Source organism: Leopardus geoffroyi, chromosome D3 (genome assembly GCF_018350155.1).
Source record: "Leopardus geoffroyi isolate Oge1 chromosome D3, O.geoffroyi_Oge1_pat1.0, whole genome shotgun sequence".
Lineage (NCBI taxonomy): Eukaryota > Metazoa > Chordata > Mammalia > Carnivora > Felidae > Leopardus > Leopardus geoffroyi.
The window spans coordinates 75,114,512-75,141,714 of record NC_059339.1 but is presented as its reverse complement, the minus strand read 5'-3'; the positions used below and the strand labels follow the sequence as shown (position 1 = coordinate 75,141,714).

Sequence of the window (27,203 nt, the reverse complement as noted above, 5' to 3'; positions counted from 1 at the left end):
CTGAGCCACCCAGGTGCCTTGAGAATACACTTTAGAGATAGAAGAAGAAAGAAGAATCAAATTCAGAAACAGTACTCTACATAGACTTGAAAAATCTAATGGTTTAATCCAAACAAATAAAAGCCAACCCCACATGTGAAATAGCCTCCAGAACTAAGCCAATTTATGTGTGGCCGTAGGAGTCTAGCCAGCAATTTCAAAATTGTAACCAAGAGGGAGGACTCCATATGCTAATTGGTAAGAGTATTACAAGACTCAGATTGGAGTTCGGGAGTCCTGACGTGGACGCGTTCTCATGACCGTCTGAAGAAAGTCACATTGGAGGTGGGATGGGTGGCACACTAATCAATTCCCTAGCGGCAGAGGACTTTAATGGTATGCCCTTTTGTGTAGTAAAGATTATGTATGCTTCTGGAGCTATAATGGAAGTTTAGTCATTTGGACCCCTGGGGACAAGGGCTACAAGTACATGTTGGCTCCTGGGAGATTATTCTGAGATCAGCGCTGACAATGATGACATGGAGGAGGTGGAGGAGGAGGGGGGCGGGGCGGGGAATGATCATGCACTGTGCCATTCCCCCTGCTGGGAAATGGGCTGCCTCAGAGGGCAAGGAGATCCAAATAGACCTTCATCCATGATTCAGAGCTTGCCTTCCCTTTGCTGCGATGGCTTAATTTGCTGAAGTGTTGGCACCCACACTCTGTGAGTGGTCTGAAGTCCCCGGAAGTCCACTCTGTCGGGACTGTGAAGATACTCTATATGAGGCCACATTAATATACATCTTATTATACATTTGTCTAAACCCACAGAATGAACAACACCAAAGATGAGCCCTAAGGTGAGCATTGGACTTGGGGTGATTATTTCGTGTCAGTGTAGATTCATCCCCTGTAACAAACGTACCACTCTGGTGGGGAGATGTTGCCATGGGGCAGGATATGCGTGTGTGGGGGTAAGGAGTATATGAGAAATTGTTCTACATTTCTCTCAAGTTTGCTGTTAACCTAAAACTGCTTTAAGAAATAGTCTTTAAAAAATAAAAAAACCCACTCTACTTTGATAGGGAATCCATGGTGGCTGCCTCTGCTTGGCTCCCCTTTCCCCCCCCTCTGCCTCATGTACTTTTCCAAAGTATAACAAATATCAGGTGTTCTGAGCTGAGTGGTGTCCCCTCCAAATTTATATGTTGAAAGCCTAATCCTGAGGCCTTCAGAATGTGGCTGTTTTTGGAGATGGGGACTTAAAGGAGGTGATTACATTAAAATGAGGTCATTAGACCGGGACCTAATCCAATAGGAACGGTGTCCTTGTAAGAAAGGGAAATTGGGATGCAGACACACACGTGTCCAGAGGAGAGACCACTTGAGTGCACAGGAGAGAAGATGCTCATCTCCCAGCCAAGGAAAAAGAGGCCTCAGAAGATATCACAAGATACCAACCTTGTGGATCCCTTGATTTCAGACTTCCAGTCTCCATAACAGTGAGACAAAAGATTTCTGGGTTGTTTTAAGCCTCCGGGTGTGTAGTACTTTGTTATGGCAGCCTTAGCAGACCAAGATGCATTATTTCCTATCTCTCCCACCCATGCTAGCCTGGCAGATGCGGGCACAGCCCAAACCCTGGCAGAGCCTGAGTGGTGGACCCGGAGACCCCTGATGCTTACCGTCGTCTTCTGCTCCTCACTTCCGGCCTATACATTTCCAAGCACCAGGCGACAGAGTTATTATTTTTTTCACATTAGAAACGTCAAGCTGATCAAAGAAACAAACACTTTTAATGAAACATATGTGGGACACTTAGAAGGGGAAGATTTACAATGTGTCCGCTGTGAAACCAGAAGGCTTCTGGAAAGTGTGAAGTAGGAGGAGAAAGATAACCGGCTATGAAGCCAGAGGAGACATGGCCTACATATTAAACAGAAGGGAAAATAATTCCCATCCATAAAACCACAATTCTTTTCTGTATCGAACATAAATCACCAATACGCACATAGGATGTTTTCATCTCCCTGCATTCGGTTCTTTCCACACTGATCACAATAATGTACACTTTGATCTTGCCGAAGGAAATTAAATTCAGACATCGCGATATGAAATTGTCAGAGTTGCTTCAAAATCCAAAGTCTAAAAATCCTACCTGCCCTATGAGAAATGCATTTTGAGGGTTAAGAATAATGTATGTTCGGGGGTGCCTGGGTGGCTTAGTCCATTGAGGCTGGACTTCGGCTCAGGTCATGCTCTCATGGTTAGTGGGTTCGAGCCCCGCTTGGGGCTCTGAGCCTGGAGCCTGCTTCGGATTCTGTGTCTCCCTCTCTCTCTGCCCCTCATCTGCTCATGCTCTGACTCTCTCTCTGAAATAAATAAACATTAAACATTAAAAAAAATAATGTATGTTTGTAGAGTTTTTGGAAATTATACAATGTCTTAACTCCTTGGATCTAGAATAAAATCCTAGATGGGAATGGAATGGTGTTATACAAAAAGATAACGAACAGTTCCATGTTGGAATGTTGTGTGCCACCAACATTGCACGAGGATTGGTCATGTATTTCAAACAGCATAGAAGCTAGTTTTTAATACTTTGATGGGATATTAAATTCAATATTCATTAAATTTCTATAGGAGACTATAAAATCTGTGTGGGTTTGTCAGTGTGGTTTTTCAAAGGACATTTGCTATTGTATACAAATATGACCAATATACGATTCCCCTCCTAACATTTGTAAAGGGGCTCACCAGGCATGCCTTAAAATCATTTGGAAATATCTACAGATATGTTGTCTGTGTTCTCAAAAATTCAGATATTCCTTTTCTGTTGGCATTTTCAACGCTGGGGCTGGACTCCAGCTTGGAAAGGAAGGGGTGAAACCAAGGAAGCAGAGTGCAGCCCTGATGTGCCCCTGGCTTGGCTCTCTTTCTTTCTCTGTCTCAGGTGGGTCTTTGATCTTGTCCAAAAAGAGAGTTTTCTTTGCCTCCCTCTAAAAGGATTAAGGTTACCAGGGAGCAGGGGCCTGAGTGTGGAGTCAGAGATGAGGGGTGTGTGTGTGTGCATGTGTGTGTGTGCATGTGTGTGTGTGTGTGTGTGCATGCATGCGTGTGTGTTGGGGAGAGGACAAGAGAGAAGGCCTGAGGGGGATTGAGGGCAATGCCTCCCTGTGGGTCCAGATAAGGAGAGCCTGGAAGATGTGACTGGTTTTGCATCTTCCCAGCTCCAGGGTTGGGGGTCGACTAACAAAGGGGGATCAATATCTGTGTTTCGCGAGGTTGCCTGGCCAACAGGTTTCCAAAGGATGGTGCCAGGTCCTCTGACATTCTGCCCACCCCAACCAAATCAACCCCTCTGTCCTCATGTTTTCATTTTCACCTGAAAATATCTGAGTCAGTTGTTCCCAACTTGTGGCCCACATATCTCTGAGGATCATAGAGATACTTAAAAAATGTGTGAAGTCATGGATCCTGAACAGAAAAAATGATTTTGACCTGGATATATGTTTGAATTTATCCAATGTATGTCTATCTCCCTAGGAATTAATAAAATAAAATGTTTTGTAAAGCATTTTTAATTGAGGGTAATTGGTCATTTTCTCAATTTCTAGGTACTAAAAAAACTAGTATCATTTGGAAGTCTGACATTTTATTTTATTTTTTAACTTCCAAATAGTCCTCTCCACTGAAGGTATGCGCTGATCCTTCATAGGCCCCACTTCTCTATGCTTGAGAATCTTGGGTTCGTGACTCCAAATACAACTAGCTTCTGGGTTACCATTTGGTGAGAACATGCCAGTGTCAAAGACCTGAGGCACAGAGTAATGAAGGAGATGGTTTTGTTCAGGCTGTTGCAACCGAGAGTATTTCATTAATGAGGAATGTCTCAGGAAAAAAAATGCAGGGAGCAGGGGACTTTGTGGAGACAAGTAAACAAGGAAGTCATCCATGAGTCTTATGGGAATCATGAGAAAGGATAGAGATATGTCTAATATTGAATATGGAAGAGAAAGGAGGTATGCTGCGATTAGATTTATTTCCCTGAAACCCAAAAGGGTAGGGGATTTCTCAATCACTGCTATTTTCCGGGAGCCCAGGACTCGGGCAAAGTTTACCATTGCCATCAGCAACATGGTAGGTTGAGTTGACTCAGCCACTTTGGCAGAATTTCGCTTGGGTTTATGTACGGGGTCTTAATTTTACAGTCACAAAACTCACGTGTGTGAAGATTAACCTTCTTCTGTAACTAAATTGAGCTAAGATATGATGTTCTGCTTTCCCACTGATGTTGGGGCCCTGAATATCAGTTACTTACGTGTCAACTTAGTCAATTTAGGATATTGGGCACCTGAGTATTTAAACTCCTTCAATTCAGAACTAGGTCTTCTCCTCTTCTTCAGTATTGATCAGAGTACCAGGGGGTTAGTTATTGTTCTGGCATCAGGAGTAGGCATTTGGTCCCTCCTTTATTTATTGATGAAAAGTCTTCAGGGTGCATTATTTCCGGTCATGCAGGTCCCTCTGTGTTCTTGTGTGCCTGTATGTTTCTCAGTGTGGCTCACTGTGTGTTTCCACAGGGCCACTAACATCTCCCAGCACCTCCTGGCTCCTTTTGAGTGTAGCAGGGGAGAATCCAGCTTTTGCAGAGACCTAATTTAATCTGGGGAGCTACCTTTAAGAAATAGAACACACACTTATGATTTTATTGGGTTGACTATACTGCTGAGTATATTTCCTGGCTGAGAAGAACTTCCATTTTGACTCGGCATCAATGGAAGCTAAATGCTTCACTTATAATTTCACACTTCTCATGACTAGAAGAAGTTTCCATGGGCTAGCATCTGTCTCCACACATTTAAAACCCTTTTCCTCCACTATCCATGTCGCTCTGGTTCTCGTTGCTGTAGGATATGTTCATATCAGATTGTAACTTCTGGCTCTGCAACTTTGTGCCATGACTCCGGGTATTGGCACAGTGGATGCTAGGAGAATTTTTTGGCACTCATTTGTATACTTGGATGGCTAGCAAAAACAATTAGACACATAAATGACTGGGAACCATATAAATATATCTGACTAAACTCAAATATAAGTGTATTCTCAACTCAACTTCCTCTTAGCTGCATCCCAAATATGCCAACAGCTACTCCAACGTCATCTGACGGGGGAAGTGTGTCAGAGAAGTTGGAATGGAAGAAGACAGTGGTCTTAACCAATTGATGATAAAGTTTCTCTTACTGTTGAAAATTTTTTAAAAAAATATGGGACTATATGAATACACTGCTAGGATCCTTTCTGGGCCTTTGTAAGTGGGCATGCAAATGAGGGCACTGAAGTTTAAATTTCTTTAGCTTCATGATAAATTTTCTTCTGTGTGCACAGGAACCTTCAGTTGCCCTTTCTGCCTCACCAGTACTGTGGAAGATGCAGGGTGGGTCCTCTCTGCAGACAGGTTTTATTGCCATTTCTGCTTGGCTGTTGCAAGGCTATGGTGGAACAAGGGTATTCTCCATGAGACTGCTGATTACCTACGCCTCTGCTTGGAGTGCCTCTCCCTAAGCCTCTAGGCTTGGCCCAGAGGGGAGGGGCATGCCATCTAAATCCCCCAACATCTAAACTCTTCTTGGGCCCTCTTCCTTCTCCTTGCTGGTCAACACCAATCTGTTTTTGAGTCAGAAAATTATTGTCACCTCATCAGGCATTCTCTTCTCCTTTCTGGTTTAGGGGTAACCGCATGCTCTGAGTTCCTCAGTCTGTTAGCTTTTTGAAGATCAAAGCTCTTTTTCTTTTTCAAAAAGCCTTGCTCTTGCAATGAAAAGACTCTGTTTTCAAGACTCTTGTCTCCTTTATAAAATTTAAAACACCTGTTTATATCCCCTACTGACTTCTTTGGTGTTTGCTAATTCAATGAGTGGAGGACTGTGGGGCAATGAAAGAATTATGGGAAAAAGGAAACCCAGGTATTAGGCATTATCATGTTTCATCCAGCCACATTCATTTTGGGGCTTTAGAGTTTCTAATTCTTGGTCAACAATTTTCTTAAGAAGACTTGTTACATGAAATTACCAATTTTTGTCAGGTTAAGGCATTGGCGACTAATTTTCAAAATATATATCAAATTCTTTTTCTGTTTATTTATTTATTCAAAAATGATTTAGTAATTACCACATTGAATCTATGTATATTGCTGCTGTTCTGTTGAGAATGAAGGTGTGAAAAGACAGGTCTGGCTTCTACCCTCACGTAGCTTTCCACCTGCTGGTTAGGTGAGCATACAACAAATATATCACTCCTAGGATACTTAATTATAGTATATGCTACAAACAGAAGTACAAACTGCCATGTGAGAGATTAGCAGAGAGATTTGATTGATTTCTATAGTCTCAAGTAGTTTGGGATTATAGTGGATTTGTCCAATAATTCTTTGTTGGGTAACCAATTGGATAATAATGATAGAAGGAAATGGAGTCCCTCATCATTCCCTTAATACCAAAGGGCAGAGGTGGGTTTTTCTAAACTTCGTCTATGTGTTTTCTGCTAGAGAAAGTTTCTTTCTTCTTCTTCTTAACCTATAGACTTTAAGAGCATTGTTAGGAGGATAAGGTATCCTTAAACCCAGTTTTGAGAGATAGAATGTTGAGGTTAATGCCAAGAAAAATCTTTAGTTTTCAGACCAGCTTTCTAAGCCAATAAGCTCAACTTACCCTATAGAAATTACTTAGAGATGAGGAAAGTGAAAACACAAAGAGGTAAGTTCTCTGTCTTAGCAGTTTCATTCTGCAATCCAAGGCCATCTCTTTCCTCCCTGACACGGGGCTTCAGGCTGTGCACTGTGCTGTGGTTGGACACTATACTCAATTCATGAATCATTTTTGAGCATCTTCTTCTGCCATGTATCCAGGCACCAAGACCATCAGATGGCCTCTCCAGGAATTTACAGTTGTTAAGAGAGACTACCACAAAAATAGTTAGAATACACTATGAAAAATACTTCATAGGATGAAGTGCTACAGAAAAACAGAAGGATAAGTTCTGGTAGGAAATAGAAACAAGGCTATATAGCTGTGGTGTCTGATATAGTAGCCACTAGCCAAATGTGTCAAAGTCAATTTTATTAAAATGAAATAAAACTAGAAATTCAGTTGTTTAGTTGGACTAGTCACATATAAGTTCTTAAAGCCACATGTGGCTGTTGGCTACCATAACGGACAGTGCTGATATGCAGCATTTCAATCATCCAAGAAGGTTCTCTTGGACAGTGCAGCTCTAAAGCTATGTTATGATGATATAGGAAACCCAAGGGAGCCAAGATGAGCTTCTGAGATGACAGACAATATCTGTTTCTGGAGAGGAATCATCTTTGACAATCTGTGTACCAGTCAGTAGATAAAAATCCCATTAATTATTTTGAACAGAAGAACTTAAATATAAAGAACTGTTAACTGGATATCAAAGAAATAAAAAGGCAAAAGGGAATTGAAGTATCATTCCCAGGACTGAGGAGACAAAGTGCAATGGTCAGAATTATTAAAACATAGAAGCTTGGAGATGGGCTGTGTGGAGCTAAAATTAAGATATTCCTTTCCTTTCCTTTCCTTTCCTTTCCTTTCCTTTCCTTTCCTTTCCTTTCCTTTCCTTTCCTTTCCTTTCCTTTCCTTTCCTTTCCTTTTCTTTCCTTCCCTTTTCTTTTTTCTTTTCTTTTCTTTTCTTTTCTTTTCTTTTCTTTTCTTTTCTTTTCTTTTCTTTTCTTTCTTTCTTTCTTTCTTTCTTTCTTTCTTTCTTTCTTTCTTTCTTTCTCTTCCTTTCAAGATTTTGGAGGGCACCAGTGGCTGGTTCTAGTGTCTTTGAACTTGGAAGGGAAGTCTTATGCACCTGGAACACAGACCTCTGAGGAAGAGATGCTGCTTAGCTGGTACTGGTGTCTCTGACCTGGAAGGACGGGTTCCCTGAGGCCTGGACTCAGACTTCAAAATAGGGGAGGGGACCCTTGATGTCTGGCTTGTTCTGTGGTCTCTGAGAAGGCATGGTAAGGCTGGTTCTGGGAATGCTAAAAAACTGAAAACTGGAATCAACTATAGGTACTGAAATTAACGGCTACTATAGCTGTGGAAAGTGTGCCTGGGGTCATGCTCACAGAAACAGGAGGAAAACAGGAGGCAGACACAAAGGACTAAATCCTTCTTCCCTCCTTCTGCCTTCCAGTCTTCTTTTAGCAAGCCTTTGGCAAAGTCTAACAGAGAGCTGGCTGGCAAAGGAGAAATGTGGTTTGCAGAGTCCCAGCCTAAACATCACAAAGCAGAATGTGGGGAAGTGAAGGGTGGGGTGTTGTATAATAAAGAATATGACTGCCTTTGTCCCTGGATTCTGGGAGGAAGATTCCATATCCTTGGAAATTCCCAAGTGATAGGAGTGTCTTTGTTTTTTAAGAGCCCCTTGGACCACAACTGAATTTATGCTATCAAGATGACTCAGATGGGGATTGGTCACCAGAAAGACCAGCCATATGAGAGTTGGGACTTTACGTGAACTTGATGTCCATAGAGGAGATAGGGGCTGAAGATTGAGTTCAATCATGTGGCCAATGATTTAATCAATCAGGTCTATATAACGAACCCCCAGTAAAAACTGGTTACCAAAGCTTGAGGGAGTTTTCTGGTTGGTGAACACGTCAGTGTGCTGAGAGGGCAATGTGTCCTGATTCCATGGAGAAAGGGCATAAAAGCTATGTGTCTGGGACCCACTCAGGCCTTGCCCTATGTGTCTCTTCATTTGGCTGTTTCTAATTTGTGTCTTTTATGATAAAACTGTAATCATAAGTATGGCACTTTCCAGAGTTCTGTGAGTCATTCTAGCCAGTTGTTGAACCTAAGGGGGGGTTGTGAGATCCCTTGGATTTGTAGCTAATTGGTCAGAAGTGCGGGTGGTCTGGGAAAACTCAAAGTTGTGACTGGCATCTGAAGTGAGGGCAGTCTTGCTGGGGACTATACCCTTGAACTTGTGGAGTTTGACCCTAACTTGGGGTGGTTAGTGTCAGAATTGAATTTCACTGTAGTATTGCAGGAGGAGGGGCAGGGGATGGAATCTGAAAAACTACTGATTCTTGTGATCTGAGAGTGTTGTCAACCACACCAAAACTTATGCTCATGGACTATGCGAATCAGAAATTCAGGGAAGGCTCTTCTCTGCTTCATGGTATCTGGGGTCACAGCTATAAAGCACAAAGCTTACCTACATGCTAAAACTACATCTTTTTAGATTTAAAAAAGATGTTTATTTATTTTTGAGAGAGGGAGAGAGCAAGCACGAGCTGGGGAGGGCAGAGAGAAGGAGACAGAGGATCCTAAGCGGGCTCCATGCTGACAGCAGAGAGCCGGATGTGGCGCTCAAACTCATGAACTGCAAGATCATGACCTGAGCCAAAGTTGGTCGCTTAACCAACTGAGCCACTCAGGTGCCCCTCAGATTTTTTTTTTTTATTACAAAATTTAGACTAAAGTTTTCCAACTTGAGTTTCCTCCTTTTCTGGTTGCCCCTGGTTCACCCGTGCTCTCTGCATAAGTTAGCGTGGCCTTTGGGCAATCCAGCTCTGCATGTGAGCCTTGATGGGCCAGTTGTTCTCTCAGCCAGCCAGGCTGGGGAGTTCACAATTTTGGAGCTAACCTTTTTGGCATCTGTGATGTTGATTACAGCATTATTACACTCCTCCCTCAGATTATGAGAGCACATCTCTATAAGCAAGGCCCAAGTTACAGAGCTGGTCACTGTAGGGCGTATGTTATAGCAATCGAGGACTTGGGAGACAGACTGCCTAATTTATATGCCAGCTTTATTAGTCTGTGACCTTGGACAAGACACATAACCCACTCTGTGCCTCGGTTTCTCCACCTGTAAAATGAGGTCATGACCTCAGTTCTCATCTGACTTCGTCATTAACCAGGTGTGTGACTTTGGTCATCTCAGTTTTGTCATCTGGGCTGGATGGTCTATGAGCTCCCTTCCACTTCTACATTTCTAGACGTGAGAGTCCTTTGCAGACAAGAGAGGAACAATACATCGTAAGGCATTTGTTATTTTTTGCTCTGCTGAAGAGTCAGTCCTGAACACAGCAGTCCCTTGGTGCTCTGGGTCCTACCTGGCTTTGTCTAGTCGCTGAGCACTGTCAGTTGGGGTGGCTTCCTGATGCAGCAGTAAGAGCTCAAACTAGAGTTAGATGGGGTTTGAATTCTAGTCCTACCATCTGCCTGGCTAGCAAAATTAGTCAGCCTTCTTAACCCTCCATTTCCTCATTTAAAATCTCCTTGTGTTATTTGGGATGCATCTGGCTATAAACAACTGACTACAAATGACTTACAGAATAAGGACATGCATTATTTCAACACTGTGTTTGACAAGGAGCCTGGGCCTAGGTGGGTCTGGAATTGCTTCAGTGGAACTAGATTGGCTTTTCTTGGCTTTTTCCTTGTGGTCACAAGATGATGGGGTATAGAAGGATGTCAACACACAGGAAACATGGGAGGGGGCTCCTTGTCAAACCACTTTTTTTTTGGTAGGGCAAGGAAATCTTTCCAAAAGGCACCAGCAAAAATGTCCTCAGTTTCCACTGGCCACGATTGGGTTCTATGTTCATGTCTCAGCTGCAAGGGATGCTGGGAAGGCTGGCGTATGGCATCTCCAGCCTCCATCAAGTGGAGGAGAGCCCTGCCCACAGGAAGCGAGAGGATGAGAGGCTCTTGAACCAGCAACCAGGGATGTTGGTTACAAATACGTAGCTCAGAGGACTGAGGGTCACATTTATTTGTTTATTTATTCAGCTTCAGTGAACTTTAGGTTCATCAGATGCTTGTATAGTAGTTATTCCATGCCAGGCTCTGTTTAATATCAACCTACTTACTCCTAACTTCATGGGGAGAGGTACTATTATGATCCCCCTCTCTCCCCATTTTAGATGAGGAAGCTGAGGCACTGAGAGATTAAAATAACTGGCTAAGGGGTTCATGGCGGAGAAGTGGTAAAGGCAGGATTCAAACCCGGCCCCTGAGCCTGTGCTCTCAACCCCTGTATCACACTGTCTTCCAAAATGGGTGTTAAAGTAGCACACACAGCAGGCTGCCTGCGAAGGCTGGTTCCCATCCTTCCCCTGATTCAGCCACAAGAGCAGATGGATGCTGCATGGAAGGGGCAACAGTTAAAGCAGAACATTCTCGAATCCCCCCTTCCTCTATCCATTCCAGTTTCCTGGGTTTAGTTTTTCTCCTCTGCTGGATTCTTGTCAGTTTCAAAAGCACTTGTGAAATCGATTCTGATATTCTCTTCTTATTTTGTTCAAGATATGTATGAAAAGGGTGATATCCCCCCCTCCTGATGTTTGGAAGCCTGGACCAAGGGGAAATCAATATTTTCTGTTTCTAAGGATGGATAGAAGTGGGTTGACGGAGAGACCCATGAGGCCTTATGGGGAGTCATCTCTGCACTGCAAAGAGGCAGCTCCTTGTGGAATTGAGAACTCTGTAGGGGCTTTGCCTTGTAGCAAGATCACCTTAAAATAGTGTATTCTGAGTATACCGTTAATTAACCCGATTGGGATGGGGTTGAGAAAGAAAGGGCCTTGTCATGGCTTGTGCTGTGGCAACCACACAGAGATAGAGAGGCAGCAGTGGGGGTTGTTTTGGAGGACCCCCTTCCTAAGGACATGGAGGAAGTGAGCCAAGCATTTGTGACATAAACCAGTGACTCAAGAAGGAACAGGAAAGGACTATCACAAGTTTCCTAGCTTGGGACACTGAAAACACAAAAACAAGGTCACGTGTCCACACAGTGAAGAAAGGAGTCTCTGAAAAGGGAGGAAAAAACAGCCAAATATAACTCCACATAAAGACGATCAGAAAAACATCCTTGCTGGTTTGACAACCAACCAAGAATAACATATGAGTTCACTGAGCTCCAAAAATGGGGGGAAAGATAGAAACACAAGCCAGCTAATTTAAAAATCAAGAAGTGCATTTCTCATCTTCCTGCAGAGGAATGTTCCGGAGCAGATCCTCCTAGAGTAGAGCTAGCCCCTTAAAGCGGGAGTTTCCTGTAGAGATTGAGCAGCTGCACCTTTGATGACTCCTTGGATATTAGCAAAACACTCGCTAAATATAGATGAACGTCAACAAGTCATAAATAAGGGAACAGGAGTGGGAAACTCCATACAAAAGGTGAGTGGGCAAGAACAAAGACATCCTTGTCTGCCAAGGCAATTATCACGTGCAGCATCGAAGCATTAATCAGGGAGTCATTTAAAAGTTCAAATGCCAAATAAGAATAAAAGTCCCATGCAGGAAACTGTCACATACCAGGGCACTGGAGGCAAACTACTGCCTAGTATCTGTTTCCAGCACTCTATTCCGTGGGGTGGAAAAAAAGCATGCCATTGGCAGGGACTCTGAGGATGTTACAATGGCCAGGTGGCAAAGAGCTGCTCAGGCTGCCAGTCTGGTGTTTTACCTACATTAATTCTTCCTCTGTTTAAGTTTCCTTTACTTGAAGGGAAACCATACAATCTCTATCGTGATTTCCCTGAGGGATGTCGGATACCAGCTACCTGGGCCTTGAGTGGGTCACTGGGGACCATGCCAGGTCAGATTAACGTTGTTTTCTCAAAACAAGCCAAACACGTGCTGATTGATGTCTGCTCTTCCTGTCTGCCCAGATTAAATCCATTTAAACTCGGAACAGTCCATACTTATTAAATGCCATGTGTAGATGGTGTGGCGCTTGGGTCTACCCATGACACATCAAACAAAAAGAAGCACAGCCCCGTTTCCAGTAAGTCTTGGTCTGAAGAGGCTTTGCCGTAAGCAAATGGAAACCTGTCGAAGCTACTCCCACAGTGTAGGTAATTCCTGCTCAACACAGAAAAGCATCTTATCTTGGTTTATCTCAAAGAAAACTGGTATCCGACCCCCTCCACACACCATGTAATTTCTAACTTGTAACTTATTGAATAATTCTTAAAGGATCTGTAGAAATGAATAATTCCTGTTAGAAACCTTACATTAAAAAAATATCTTCACAGGGGTGCCCGGGTGGCTCAGTCGGTTAAGCGTCTGACTTGAGATCAGGTCATGATCTCACAGTTCGTGAGTTTGAGCCCCGCAGTGAGCTCTGTGCTGACAGCTCAGAGCCTGGAGCCTTCTTCAGATTCTGTCTCTGTGCCTCTCTCTCTCTCTCTTTCGGCCCCTCCCCTGCTTGTGCTCTCTCGCTCTCTCTCTTTCTCTCAAAAATAAATAAACATTAAAAAAACATCTTCACGTTATTTGGTAAGTCCTCAATCTAGTACTATACATCAGTGACCAAGTTACTGAAATCAAACAGTTAAGCCAGGGTAGGGCGAGCTGGTGAAGGGAGGAAACAAGAGTGGTTCTCAGGTGTGGGTTTTTTCAGTCACTTCTGGCCTCTAGGGAGTGTAGCAGGTTTTGATCTCTCTGTTCTAAGACCTCTGTTTTTCTCCGTCCTCTATCCATGGGAATCCCCCTTGAAACTTGATGTTACATGCCTGAGAATCTAAGAAACCACGAATCTAAAGACAAGCCATTATTTCGCATTCTCAGAAAGAAAAAACTGCTGTCAAACTACGTCATGTCTTAGATTGTAAACGCATCTTGATTTCAGAGATGTTAAAATAGCAACAAAAAGTGCATTTATGATTCGAGGGAACACATCTTCATCACTTTCGTGGAACATAAGGAAATCTGAGGTCTAATAAGCATAGACTAAACAAATACACGCAAGGTAAAGATCCTTCTTCAGCAAAAACTTTTCTTTAATACCTGTTTCCAGAAAGTGCTCAGTTGAGACTTCAGGACAAGATTCTTTGTGGAGACTTTTTTCAGCTGTCAGCCACCACAGGCGTTATCCAAATGGGACGGGTGAATCAGGTCAACAAACCATCAGATGTCACTGTGTTTTTCAGCCTGTGTCATGGCAGAAAGATAAGGCAAGATCAATAACAGTAAGTGAGAAAAATAACACATCAGCCACTATGAGAAGCACATGAGTGTCTGGGGCTCTACCTGCTTCCTGGCCACCGTTGCCCACCGCTCTGTTCTCCGAGTCACACAGTGAGCAGGAAGCCACGTGACTTTGGGAGAAGAGCTTTGGGAACCAACTCACTATTTAAGACAAACTGGGATGGGGTGGGAAGTGAGGTACTTTATGTTTGTACCTTTGATTAGTCCCTCACAGATCAAAGCTCTCTGAAAAACCTTTAAAAAAATGTTACATATATGATATATAATACGTACAAGAGAGTGTGTTTAACATCTATTATACAATTTCAAGAATAATGACAAAATAAATCCAGTAAAAGGAAAAATAGTACTGATGCTTTGAAGCCTTGTGCGTGGTATCTCCAAATGGTATTGAACCCTTCTCTCCAGAGGAAGAACCCTTCTTCTCATCCTGCATTTTCTCTGAATCACCTTCTGTCTTTTCTTTATGTATAGATATTCCTAAACAATATAACGTTTCATTTTGCCTGTTTTGGAAATTTAGATAAATAAAATTATGCCACACGCATTTTTTTTTAAACTTGCTTTAGTATTGCTGCATGTTATGCATTTTAGATTCAGTCATGTTCATATGTAGCCATATTGCATTCCACTGTAGGACTATGTCGTAATCCGTTCATACATTTTCCTGTTTGTGGATGTTTGGGTTTTTGGTTTTTTTTTTAGTGTTTATTTATTTTTGAGAGAGAAAGAGAGAGAGAGAGAGAATGAGCGCGTGAGTGGAGGAGGGGCAGAGAGAGAGGAAGCCAGAGAATCTGAAGCAAGTTCCAGGCTCTGAGCTGTCAGCACAGAGTCCGACGTGGGGCTTGAACTTGTGAACCCTGAGATCGTGACCTGAGACGCAGTTGGACGCTCAACCAACTGAGCCACCCCGGTGCCCTGGGGCTGTTTTGTTTTGAACAACAATGCTACTATGAATATTTTCATACACGGAGCCTGGTAAATACGTGCATTCGTTTCTTTTGGCTATACATCTGCGAGTGAAATTGCTGAGTTGTGGGATGTACACATGCTTAATTTTACTGTGAGATGCTAACCAGTATTCCAAAGTGGGAGTAACAAAGTGGCAGTTTACTCCAAACAACAGTTTATGGGGGTATCCATTTTTCCATATTTATTCCGCATCTTACTAATAATATTCTTAGACTAAAATTTTAGCCACCAGGTGAGAGTGAATGGTATCTCACTGTGGTTTCATTATACATTTTCCTGATGATTAATGAACATTTCCCTGTATGTAACAGACATGTGCCTTGTCTCATCTACAAAATGCTTTCTCATCTCGTATGCCCTTGGATTGCTTCTCCCTTCCTCAGTTGTTTTTACCTTATTGACAGAGAAGTTCTTTATTTTCTGGATATTAATGCTTTGTTAATTATAGGTATTTTAGATAACTTCTCCCAGGCTGTATCCTTTTTTTTTTTTTAAACTCATTTTGGTGTCTTCTGAAGAATGGAAGTTAATGTGGTTGAATCAATCATTACTTTTTCCTTATTTTTTTCCTTATAGTTAGTTCTTTTTGTGACTTCTTTAATAATCTTTCCCTAGCCTGACATCACAAAAATGTTTTCCGTTTTCTTTCTAAAACTCGTAAAATTTTTCCTTCCATATGTCAGTGATCTAACTGGAATTGATTTTAGTGAATGATGTGAGTAGTAGTTCTGTTTTCTTTTCTTTCTTTTTCTTCATCTTTAAAAACATTTTTTTTTTTTTTTGAAATTACTACCTGATTGTCCCAGCACCATTATTTAGGAGTTGTTCCTTTTCTACTGATTTGTAATGTCACTTCTCCCATATACGTGTGCTTTCTCTGTTCAGGCCCGGAGACTATTTTTCTGTCTCTGCCCCAGTACCACTGTTTTGTTTCCTGTGACTTTATAATTCTTGTCTGGTAGGGCACACTATAGTTTTCAAGTCTGACTGGAATATGAATTGATGTACGCTGATAGATAAATAGAAGACCTCCTTTAAATTCAAAAATCTCAGGAATGTCGACTCTAAAATATGCTGGCATTGAGTATTATAAGAAAATAAAAAGATAAAAAAAAGTCTTTTCCTTCAATAGCTCTATTTGAGCCAAATGTACATTCTTTTGCAAAGACACAACAGAAAGCTAGGATACACTTTGCTGAAGACTAGCGATATTGTCTATTTTTATCTCTACAGAGATGTGAGGATACATTTGGGTTCTCTCCTTACAGGATCCAGAAATCGAACAGTTGAGATGTAAAGTGTGGATGACATGCACAATCGTACCTTCCTGGACTTCTACGCACAAGGACGTTCATTTCACGCTCCCCTTCCATTCACTCAAGGTTATAAAGGCCCACCTGGGCAAGAAAGTCCTGCCTTTCCAGAGAGCTCTAGCTCACCCAATTTGATCTCATTTTATTTTAATGAAAAAATATAACGGAATAGATAATAAAGTTCTCCCAAAGATGCCTTCTTTAGAGTTTATCTAAAGTTTATCAGCAAAATAACTTTGACTAAGTTAAATGGCGATGTGTCACACACCCAAAACGTGTGAAGCAATTTGAAAAAATATTTTAAATATGCCATGGATTTGTAAATTAATGCAGGGCTCACTGTGCTTGAATTTCCATTTCTAAACTGCTTCATTTGCATGCAAAGAGTGGGCAATTTTTGTGTGTGTGAAAATTTAGCCTTAAGAAATGAAAATCAAAAACTCAGCAACTTGAAAAGAGCTGTTAGGCATAGAAATTGTTTAATCGGTTTCCAGCAGGGCCAATGGTGTTGGCATTTTGAAATACCAGATTGGATTGGCATCCTAGAAAAAAAAATCCTCAGCTCAGAAAAAGTCGCCTAAAAAAGCCACCATCTACAGAGTGGTGAAACAAGATAGCCGAGATATGACAAATGCCAATGGAACGAGTCCTGCGATCGAGAGAGAGCCCGAAGTGTGAAATGAACAAATGTTAGATGTGATAAAATTTCTGTCAGTGCTACCCCAATCATCTCTTCTGACAAATACAATGCCTGATCAGAAAATCAGGTGCTTTCGTCTACAGGATTGTTCCTTGGGGAGATTTTAAGAGGACCCAACTCTGCCGTGTGTTCCCAAGCCCGTGCTCCCATTTCGGAGTATATTAAAGGAGGGGACTAATAATTCTCTCTGCGACAAGGTTGAGATCCCAACTTAGATTTTCATTCCAGGGTTTTTAAAATGCAAGTTTAAAATAAGATTTCATTTAAACACAGCTCTACATTTTGTGATGCTTTTGTGGCTCAGACCTTGGAAATTAGACCAGAATCCCTTATTTTGTTAAAGTTCAAGTTTCTTCATCTACGGTATCCCAAATGAAAGGCACAAAGTTAGATCTACCTGCTTATAATAGTGATGATGATGAAGAGTATAATAATAATAGTAATATCCATCCCCCCGCCCCCAATAGTAAACCCTCTTTATTCATTTACTTCTTACACATACATATTTTGGGTGCCTTTTTTGTGTTTGGTACTATCCTAGCTGTTGGGGATGCAAAGTGCAATGCAAAAATGAATAAGAAAGAGATCCTGTGCCCTCAAGAAGTTCAGTCTTCTCAGTGAGTCTCTTCCTAGTGGATTTTACAAAACAAACTCATTTACTTACCTAGTTTTCTCCCAAAGGACCTGCTTGACTACAGAAGGTCCGGCTAACAAGGAAGGAGATTCTATCCTTTCTTATTTTCTCTTTAAGTCCATATGGAAGAGTAGCATGTGATGCTGTTGTCTTCTAGTATTTGAGCTCATTGCTTTGCTCTTCTCCCGACAGTATGGCAAGGAAAAACAGGGCATCAGCTGTTCTGGTTTCCTTTCCCAGGGCAGGGGATGGAATTCTTCTCGGGGAAGAATAAGAGGATACCCTAACTTCTTCATGCTGGGATCACCTCCTTCTGTGTTGTCACTGAAAAAGAACAAACCTCACAGCCCAACCTGTGATGTGGGCCCTGTTTCCTAAATTCTCAACACCGTACTGTGCACACGTCGATGTTTGTTGATTGAACAAAAGGTTTCTGTGTGATAAAAAATGGTAGTATAGTTTCAAAAGAGGAGAATCAAACAGGAACTTGTTACTTTGTGCCTACCATGAGTGTATTTAAAACCAATTCTAGAATATGCGTATAGGGAGGTCAAAAGAAAAGAATTGTAGATTGGCGGGGTAAATATTATAAGAATGGGCCCTCTGTAGAGATTCTCAGGCATTGTCCCCTTTAACAAAAAAATCTTTCTGTGGACAATCTGTAGACTGAAGTGTATACGGTGTGAATGGTTCAGACCGACCTTGAAGGGCTAAGCCTTGGGTTCTGTTTAAGGGAAGAAGGTCATGGGAAGTGTCTGTGCAGACTGTGGGATGTGATGGTGTTTGGCATTGAGAGAAGCAGTTATAACAGGCAAAGTAGTGGCTTGGAGCATGAGCTATGGAAACAGAGCACCCAAGACTGAATTGTGGGTTTGGTGCTTCCCAGCTGTATGACCTTGGGCAAGTTACTGAACTTGCTGCTTTGCAGTTGAATCATCTGTAATAATCCCTACCTCGCAGTATTGTTATGAGAATTAAATAAGATGGTATGGGCAAAGCACTTGGCACAAAGCTCTGCATGTGTGAAAGGGTTAAGAAGCAGCAGTCCCCTTTACTATGTCAGAGCCTATAGGAGCAGAGCAAAGGTACTCTGGTGTTAATGCCCATGACGCTTTGCACTCACTTCGGGGAAAAGCACTCTTCTGAGGAGCAAGAGGCCAGGTTTGTGGACTAACGACCCTGTTATTAACTTGGTAGGTGTTTAAGACTGAGTTCCTCAGTTTCCTCAAGTGTAATGTGGGGATCACGGTCTCCAAATTCCATTCGGTTCCAATATTCTGATGTAATGGTGACGCTTCTGTAGTGGACAGTTGGTGGGATCCTACAGGTCCCATTACACTCCTTGGAAAGACTGGAGACTTCCCATGTCGTCTCTAATGGCACCGTTTGCTATCATTCATATGAAGACGGAATATAATTGAGGCACTCACACCCTCCCATGGCCTATATGCCTTTTTAAATTAAAAGTAGCCACTGGAATAAGTCAGATGTCTTATTGCCGAGTGGCTGATGACCTCATCCAAAAGTGAGTCCCCTGGTTCTGAAATCTCAGGCAGGCTTCTGCGTCCCTGTCTGTCAAGACTTGATTTTACCTTTGAACTTGATTTTACATCAATAGGATATTCGGAAATGTTCTTAGTTAACTTTGTACTTGTTTAGTTTCAATAAAAACAGGGCAAATGCATAATTAGCATTTTAACAATAAATAAATTAGAACTTGAGATTGCTGTAACAATATACACTGTTAGAGAAGAATCGAAGAACGCAGTCTAAAAATAAAGGCAAACTCACAAACACACTCTTCTTTCTCTCTGGAAATCAAAAACACACCCATGGTTTTATGACAAAGGAGGAATAATGAAAGGAACTGAGAACTTTTCTTCCCACCTAATAGTGGGAAGGTAGTCGTGTGGAGTTGGATGAGGAACAGTTGTATCCAAAACAATAAACTTGCCCTAAAAGCCTTGATTATTAGTTCCACTTAAAAAAAGCAACAACAACAAGGATAAATGTAAAACCGATGTTAGGAGATTTTAAAAAGCTGCAACCCATGAAAGCCAAATAGTCATTTGCAAAATACTGTTCCAATCAACAGAATTGTTTCCTTCAGAACTGTCGGGATGCTCTCCGTACTCCGTCCTGCTACAGCCTGGAAATTGTTCTTTCTTCCTGTGGGACACAGAGCTGTTCAAACGCTTCATGGAGTCTGTCATGCCCTGAAAAATTCTGAGTGTCATTGTGGATTAATTAGCCTCAGATTTAATGTTACAAATTTTCCGAGGCCTTTGCCATTAAGGGAAATTTGGGGCTGGTGATAAAAGCAATCTGTGCTGAGAGAAGGTGTACACGTGCAATGAGAGCCCATTGGTAGGTGCAACCCATGGCTCATACGCCCTTGGCATTGGTTCAGACTTTGGGAAGTCTGGGTATTCTATACATGCTTCAGTTTAGGTCCAGCATAGTGTGGGGGCAAGTATTAACCTGTGTTTTGACTTTCTCTAAATGGCTTCATGGTGACGTATCCTGAGTCCTGTATGTCTAAGAAAGTAATAAATGCGCAAACAGAAATAGGTAAAATAATTCCATGGAGTGAAATGAGCCGTATCCTGAAAAATATTCTTCTGTGTTAGATAAATGATGGAAGAAAATGGATCCAGAATGAGATATTGAGAGTCTTTTAAAATTTGGAGACATATGTATGTGTATCTGTGTGTGCGTTTGCATGCATATGCACACATTTGGATTTGAACTTCGCCGATCTTGGGGTAAATCTGATAATGACATTTATCCCGAAACAAACTTAATGATTTGCCTCTTCCCTGTGCTCGTTTCTCCCTACCCCTACTCCCTGGGCCCCCACCCCCAATGTGGGAGGAATTCTAGAAAGTGATTGTGCTCAAATAAGGTCCATGTGAGGACACTTGGGTGTATTAAGAAAGTCCCCATCGGCCGTAGTAAAGTGGAGTTGGGTAAAAGAAGTAGAAGCAAATTACTAATGAAGAAAATGTTCCCAGGGTGAAAAAATAATCTATGGACCTCGGCACGGGCCAAGGGGACTGGGAGACAGGCAGGGTGCACTCGGGCCAAAGCTCATTAAATAGAAATGAATCAGAAGGAAGAAGATGGCTTGGAAAGGCGTAGGGGACCTGCATATCCACAGGGTCTGCATCTGGATCTGAGCACTTGGAACCCCATCACACACTTTCAGAGCTGGAGGCGAGCTCATAATCACCAAGTCCAAACCCGTCGTGTTGCAGATGAGGAAGCCAAGGTCGAGCCCTTTGCCCAAGGTCCCAGCCAAATCAGAGCAGACACAAGGCTGGCGCCCAGGACTCCCTACTCTCAACCTGGGGCTTCCCCACCACTGGGCAGTGACCTGCTTCTTCTAGATTCGGTCTCTCCTGCTCACTGTAACTTCACTAGGAAATGATAAAGGAAATCTAGGAAACGACATTTATAAATGAGAAAATGATGAGGGAATAACAGCAAACCAAAGTTATTGGTGCAAAGCAACAATTTCTTATGGCCAGCTGCACACTGGAGCTACCTAGGAAGCTTAAAAAATAAATACAATGACAAACATCTATGTCAGACTAATTGAATAAGAATCACTTTAAGTGAGGCTCTGACACACTGATCGTTATCAAAACTTCCCATGGAGGGGCGCCTGATTGGCTCAGTTAGCTAAGCTTCTGACTTCGGCTCAGGTCATGATCTCATGGCTCTTGAGTTCAAGCCCCGTAGCAGGCTCTGTGCTGACAGTTCAGAGCCTGGAGCCTCCTTCAGATTTTGTGTCTCCCTCTCTCTCTGCCCCTGCCCCACTTATGCTCTGTCTCTATCTCAAAAATAAACATTCAAAAAAACCCCAATTCCCAGTCGATTATAACGTGCAGCCAGAGTTGACATGAAAGATCTTGATTTGAATCTTGCTAGTATTAGCTGTGCGACATGAGGCAAGTTACTGAACCTCTCTGAGCTTCACTTCACTCCTGTGAGAAGTGGAGCTGATAAAGCCTGCCTTTCAAGATGGCTGGGAGATGAGGTGAGATAAAGCATATGACTTGCCCGACACAGAATATTGAGTATTTGTCCTTAAATGTTGGTTTCCGTTCTAAGGATCTGAATCTTGATTCAGTGATTAAAATTAGAGAAGCGGTTTTTGTTGGTGAGTTTCCTTTTCTAGTGTGTTCCCGAGCACATTCTCAATAATCCTCATCGAACATTCAGGAATGGCTCTCAATTTCCAAAGTAAGGCGATGGGACAGGGTGCACAGCCATCAAGAAGGTGATCCTTATTTCACTGATGAGTGGGGGTCTGGTGGGTTGCCTGGAGGAAGTGAACCTTCTGGCTGGTATTAGACGGTGGAGTAGGGCTTTCCAGAATGAAACCACATGGCAGTGGATGCACAAATACAACTTTAAGCGGCTTCGAGTCACATATTGAGAAAACCGTTGCCTTTTCAATTCTCTTTCTTTTCTTAAGTTTACTTTGACAGAGTGAGAGAGAGAGAGAGAGAGAGAGAGAGCGCTCGCGTGCGAGAGCACAAGTAAGTGGGGGAGGGTCGGAGAGTGAGGGGCAGAGAGAGAATCCCAAGCAGGCGCCACACTGTCAGCACCGAGCCTGATGCGAACTCATGAACTGCAAGATCACGACCTGAGCTGAAACCAAGTGTTGGACGCTTAACTGACTAAGCCACCCAGGCGCCCCTCAGTTCTCTTCCGATAACATTTCTTGTCCTTGGAAGACATTTTGCTTGCTAATATCACTATGTAAACAGAAGAGATCTCAGAGCCTTTTCACTTAGAGTTTAACAGTGTTTCATTTTAATTATGTTTCTGTTCGGGTTGCCTTTTATTTATGGCAAGTATTTATTTATTTATTTATTTATTTATGGCAAGTGGCACTGGTTTTCCATTTAGAATAACGAGTGCATGTGAGGAAACATGTGCCCAAACTCCTCGGTGAACAACAGAGGAGTGCTAAGCAGATAGGGACATAATCATAAAGGTGGGAAATTCCAGGGCTCACCTGTGAGACCCCAGGCTGGAACAGTAACACACTCTTTCTGGGACTCAGTTTCCCGAACCCTGAACCAAAAGTGTTAGACTTGACGATGCCAATGATTGCTATCAATTTAGGATATTTAACTTTCAACATAGGATATTTAATTTTCATTTAAAAATTTTTTCAATGTCTAATTATTCTTGAGAGAGAGTGGGAGAGACACAGTGTGAGTGGGGGAGGGGCAGAGAGAACGAGACACAGAATCCGAAGCAGGCCCCAGGCTCTGAGCTGTCAGCACAGAGCCCGAGGTGGGGCTGGAACTCCGTGAACCGTGAATGAGATCACGACCTGAGCCGAAGTCAGATGTTTAACCGACTGGGCCACGTAGGCGCCCCAAGTATAGATGATATTTAAATTCGCCACTATTTGGGCTTTTCCAGATAATCTTGTTCATTACAGATATATAAAAATATATATCAAAGGAAATGGGATAAAAGTGAACTTTTTCTCTATTTCATGTCTACCGTAGAAGAACTTGTGGGTTACTCATTCTTAATAAAGTCATTCTTTACTGGGATCCATGCTGTTCTACTAGAGTTTTCTTGTCTTGCTGATAGACCCAATTCATTAATTTTGAAGGCTGTTGTGATCTGGGCGATTACCTGCATTCAGGTGTAACGCCCAAGCCAGGTGTATTCTTTTGTGAATTTCCTAAACAATTAGATCTGTGGATTACTGCTGGGTTAGCGTATTTCCTTCTTTTCAGCAGTCTTGAGAAATCTGAACTACAGGACAGATTCTCACCCTGCAGAGTGGTAGTAAAACACATTAATCCGGTGGTTTGGATAGAAAGCTGGATCAGTGCTTTGCCTGTTGCTAACTACGTGAGTTTTGTTCTGTAGCACACAAATGCTGATGGTGTGGGGCCGGTGTACTGGGCACGAGGGATGTGGGACCCTCTCGGTCTTCTGTGTTGTTCCCTGAGGTTGTTGCCCACTCGGAAAGGCCAGAACTAGCATGAGGATAGCAAGGCACTGAGGGTGCAGAAGTTTAGGAGGCAGTCCTATGTTCCTGTAAGTGTTCCCCCAAGGTCTGGCCCCCTGAAAACTGGCTGTGTGTGAGCCAGGGGTTTCTCTCACCACTGTTCTGGGTGGTGGAGACCCAATGTATCCAGCCCAGTCGCCCTCCTGCTTCTGTCCTTCTTACTCTATGCCTTCATCCCTTGGGTGCATGATTATTGTCAGCCTTCGGTGAAGGACTCCCTCCTCTGCCAGTTCAAAGTCTCCTTTCCTAGTGCTGATTCCTACACCACCCCTGTTTTATGTAGTTCCCTGGGATGAGAATGTATCCTTCTTGTATCCCAAGCATTGTTCTAGCCCCTTTTTGGTGCATTATTTTCTCTAATCCTTTCTACATTATTTCTCCCACCTCTGCAAGGGGGAAACTTGAAGCTTAGAAAATGACCTGGTTTGCCCCCAGGTGATAATCGTTCTGAAATAAGCAATTCTCCATGACCCCCATCCTACAGAAAGTTTTTTTCAGAATTTCCCAGTAGAGGAGAAATGTTGAGGGAATTTCCCAGAAGGTCAAAGTATCTGGGATGGATGTGACCTTATTTTGATTCGGGTTGGGAAAATACTAATGACAAAACACTATTGTTCTTTTGGTGGCAAACGGGTTTTAAAGAATAAGAAAGAACATGAAGGTGGGTGCCTCTTTGGGAGCTGGTTTTGACGCAGGGGATTCATGGACCACACAGCTGTAGGCAACCTCATAAAGGGAATGGGGTCCTTGGCTCTGGAGTTGAGGGTGGATCCGTGCATCTTATTCAGTGACGTATCCTAGCAATGGTGGGTGGCTCTGGGCATGAGACTAAATTGTTTGGAAGTCCGTGGAAATGTGGTGGTAAGGACACGGAGAGTTTGGCAGCAATGTATTCGCTCACAAATACTTGGTAAGCATCTGCTAAGTGCCACACGTGATTCTCAGTGCTGGGGATACAGAAGTAAACCACCAGATGAGAGCCTGGCTCTCTGGAAGCTGTGGAGCTAAGCCACCACTTGAAGGTGGAGCAGAGGAGTGTGCAAGGAGACCAGGAAGGAGTGATCAGGCAGGTGGCTGGAAAACTGGGAGGAGATGCTGTTGGGTAAGCCTAGAGAAGGCTATTTCCAGTATCTAGACAGGCTAAAGCTTTATCAGAGGGCATAGGAATCTGAGGAGAGGGGGCTATCAAACATCTTCGTATACCCTGACAACTTACAACTGTTCTCCTCTGGCCTTTTGCTGAGAGGCTCTACTCTAACATTCACACGTCCAAAGAACAAATGATGTGCAACGGTAAGGAGGCATATATGTGTTGATGCATATACTTGCACTAATGCTGGGTTCGTGCTGCATTCCTCTGGGAGGTAAATTTTGTCGCCTGTGGTGTGCTTGAAAATGAGGCATTTGATGTGGTATTCTTTTTTGGGGTCAAAACAGATCCGAGCACCGTACGTAAGCTTGCTGAGCTGTGAACGGAGCAGCGATTTCCTGAGACGAGGTGTGTGTCTGCCAGGATCAACCACAGGTCCTGCCAGATCCTTGTGGGAGATGAAATGCCAGGGAGCAGCCCGCTACCACAAAGAGAAGCTGAATGGCAGGAACACCTCCAACAGCAGAACATTTAGAAATCGTTCCTTGGAAACCAATTTCTCTTTGTGCGATCATGACAATACCAAGATACCAACCCGTTTGCTCCTGAGAATAATTACCATTGCCATTTGTAGAATCCTTGAGAGTTTATAAAGTGCTTCCAGGGATGTTATCTTATGGACGGTATTTGAAGTTGGAGCGTGTGGTCGGCTCGGACAAGGAGCCCTCCTATGCCAGCTCGCACAGGCCCTTGTCTCCTTTCCAGAGTGGAGCCATGGAAACTGTGGCTGCCCCTTGGGACTGGTGTCCGGCCTTTAAATGACTGGCTTCCCAACAATTTTGGAAATGAGAAATCATGACTCTCAATTGTGAAAGTATGGAAGAGTTTCTATTTTCTCCTATATATCTTAGAGTTTTCCAAATTTTCGGTGATAAACACGGCTACGTTTGTAATTAGAAAAACAAAGTTGTTTAAAAAATCAGGGGAAGTAAGCTTCTGAAATGTGCCGTGGGTTTGGCCACCTGCTTTGGTCGAGCGTCCTGGGTCAGAAGAACCATTCCGTTTTGGAAGAGGGGCCAGAGAGGTCATGTAGGCAGCCCCATTTGTGTAGCAGAGTGCAGAGAACGCAGCCAACCAAGAAGCAGTGTCCTACTTCTTTAAAATAGATACTTGGAAAGCTTAAACGCCAGCAGAGCGAAGCTGGAGATATCAATCCTCTTTGAGGAAGTGAGATGGGTTCTGAAGGTGCTATTTTCTCTTTCAGATAGTTCATTTTTTAATGAAATAATACGTGCTTCTGAAATGTGACAAATAAAAAATTTAGAGATGATCTCAAAAAATTTTTCCCCCAATCTTTTTTTTTTTTTTTAAATGTTTATTCATCTTTGAGAGAGAGAGACACAGATAGAGCATGAGCGGGGAAGGGGCAGAGAGAGGGAGGGAGACACAGAATCCAAAGCAGTCTCCGGTCTCTGAGCTGCCAGCACAGAGCCTGACGCAGGGCTCGAACCCATAAACTGTGAGATCATGACCTGAGCCACAGTCGGGTGCTTAACTGACTGAGCCACCCAGGCGCCCCTTCTCTATTTAAAGTCTAATCCCAGATTATTTTTCCCTAACTCCAGTTTCTATAATAAATATTTATCAGAAGTCTGCTCAGCTTCTGAATCCTTGTAATGATTTTTCCCTATTTTTATTCAATTTCCCATTGTTCTTCATGTTTTAATATAGAAAAGATATTTCACTTACACTTGGCCTTGTTCTCTTGTGCTGGTCACATCTCTTACTCAGAGGTCAAGCTCGATTTGATTTCCAGGGGGACCCTTCAGGACTGAGATGAAAGTTCTTTCCATGCTTCCTGGCTCTAACATTCTGCAAAAATGGAATGCACAGAAGTGAAAGTCCCTAGCATGTACTGTGACTAGAACTTTCCATGCCCCTGTTTCCTCCCCCACTTATATTACGTCATCTAAGGGACAATATCTCCTGTCATACTAGAAAGTATTCCCACCTTCTGTGTATTTATTGAAAAATACCCAATAGGGGCTATGATATCATCTAATGGCTACTTACTTGAGAGTCTTATAATCTGAGTACACACCCCAGTTCTACTTCTGACCGGCTTGGTGAAATTTTGTGAATTACTTCATATCATTGAGCTTCACTTTCCTAAAATGAAGATACTGATATTGTTATTATTGTGTGTGGTGACGTTAAAGAGAGATATTTGTAAAGTATCTAGCATAGTGCATTGTACATTTTTTAAAAAGCTTATTTATTTTGAGGGAGACAGAGACAGCACTAGTAGGGTAGGGGCAGAGAGAGAGAGAGAGAGAGAGAGAGAGAGAGAGAGAATCCCAAGCAGGCTCCATGCTGCCAGCACAGAGCCCAATGTGGGGCTTGAACTCACAAAACTGTGAGATCATGACCTGAGCCAAAACCAAG

General features: G+C 42.7%; 1 long non-coding RNA gene across 3 annotated transcripts; it reads right to left on the bottom strand.

Moving 5' to 3' along the window:
- Positions 1-89: 89 nt before the first annotated feature.
- LOC123587633 lies at positions 90-26,621 on the bottom strand. 3 transcript variants are annotated; one of them, XR_006707439.1, is made up of 5 exons: positions 26,508-26,621; positions 17,650-17,943; positions 13,800-13,943; positions 1,665-1,752; positions 90-756 (listed from the first exon to the last, which is right to left on the bottom strand). It is a non-coding gene; the product is annotated as an uncharacterized LOC123587633 (long non-coding RNA). The 3 variants fall into 3 exon arrangements; XR_006707438.1 differs by lacking the exon at positions 17,650-17,943; XR_006707440.1 differs by lacking the exon at positions 17,650-17,943 and having other exon boundaries at positions 90-743.
- Positions 26,622-27,203: the final 582 nt, after the last annotated feature.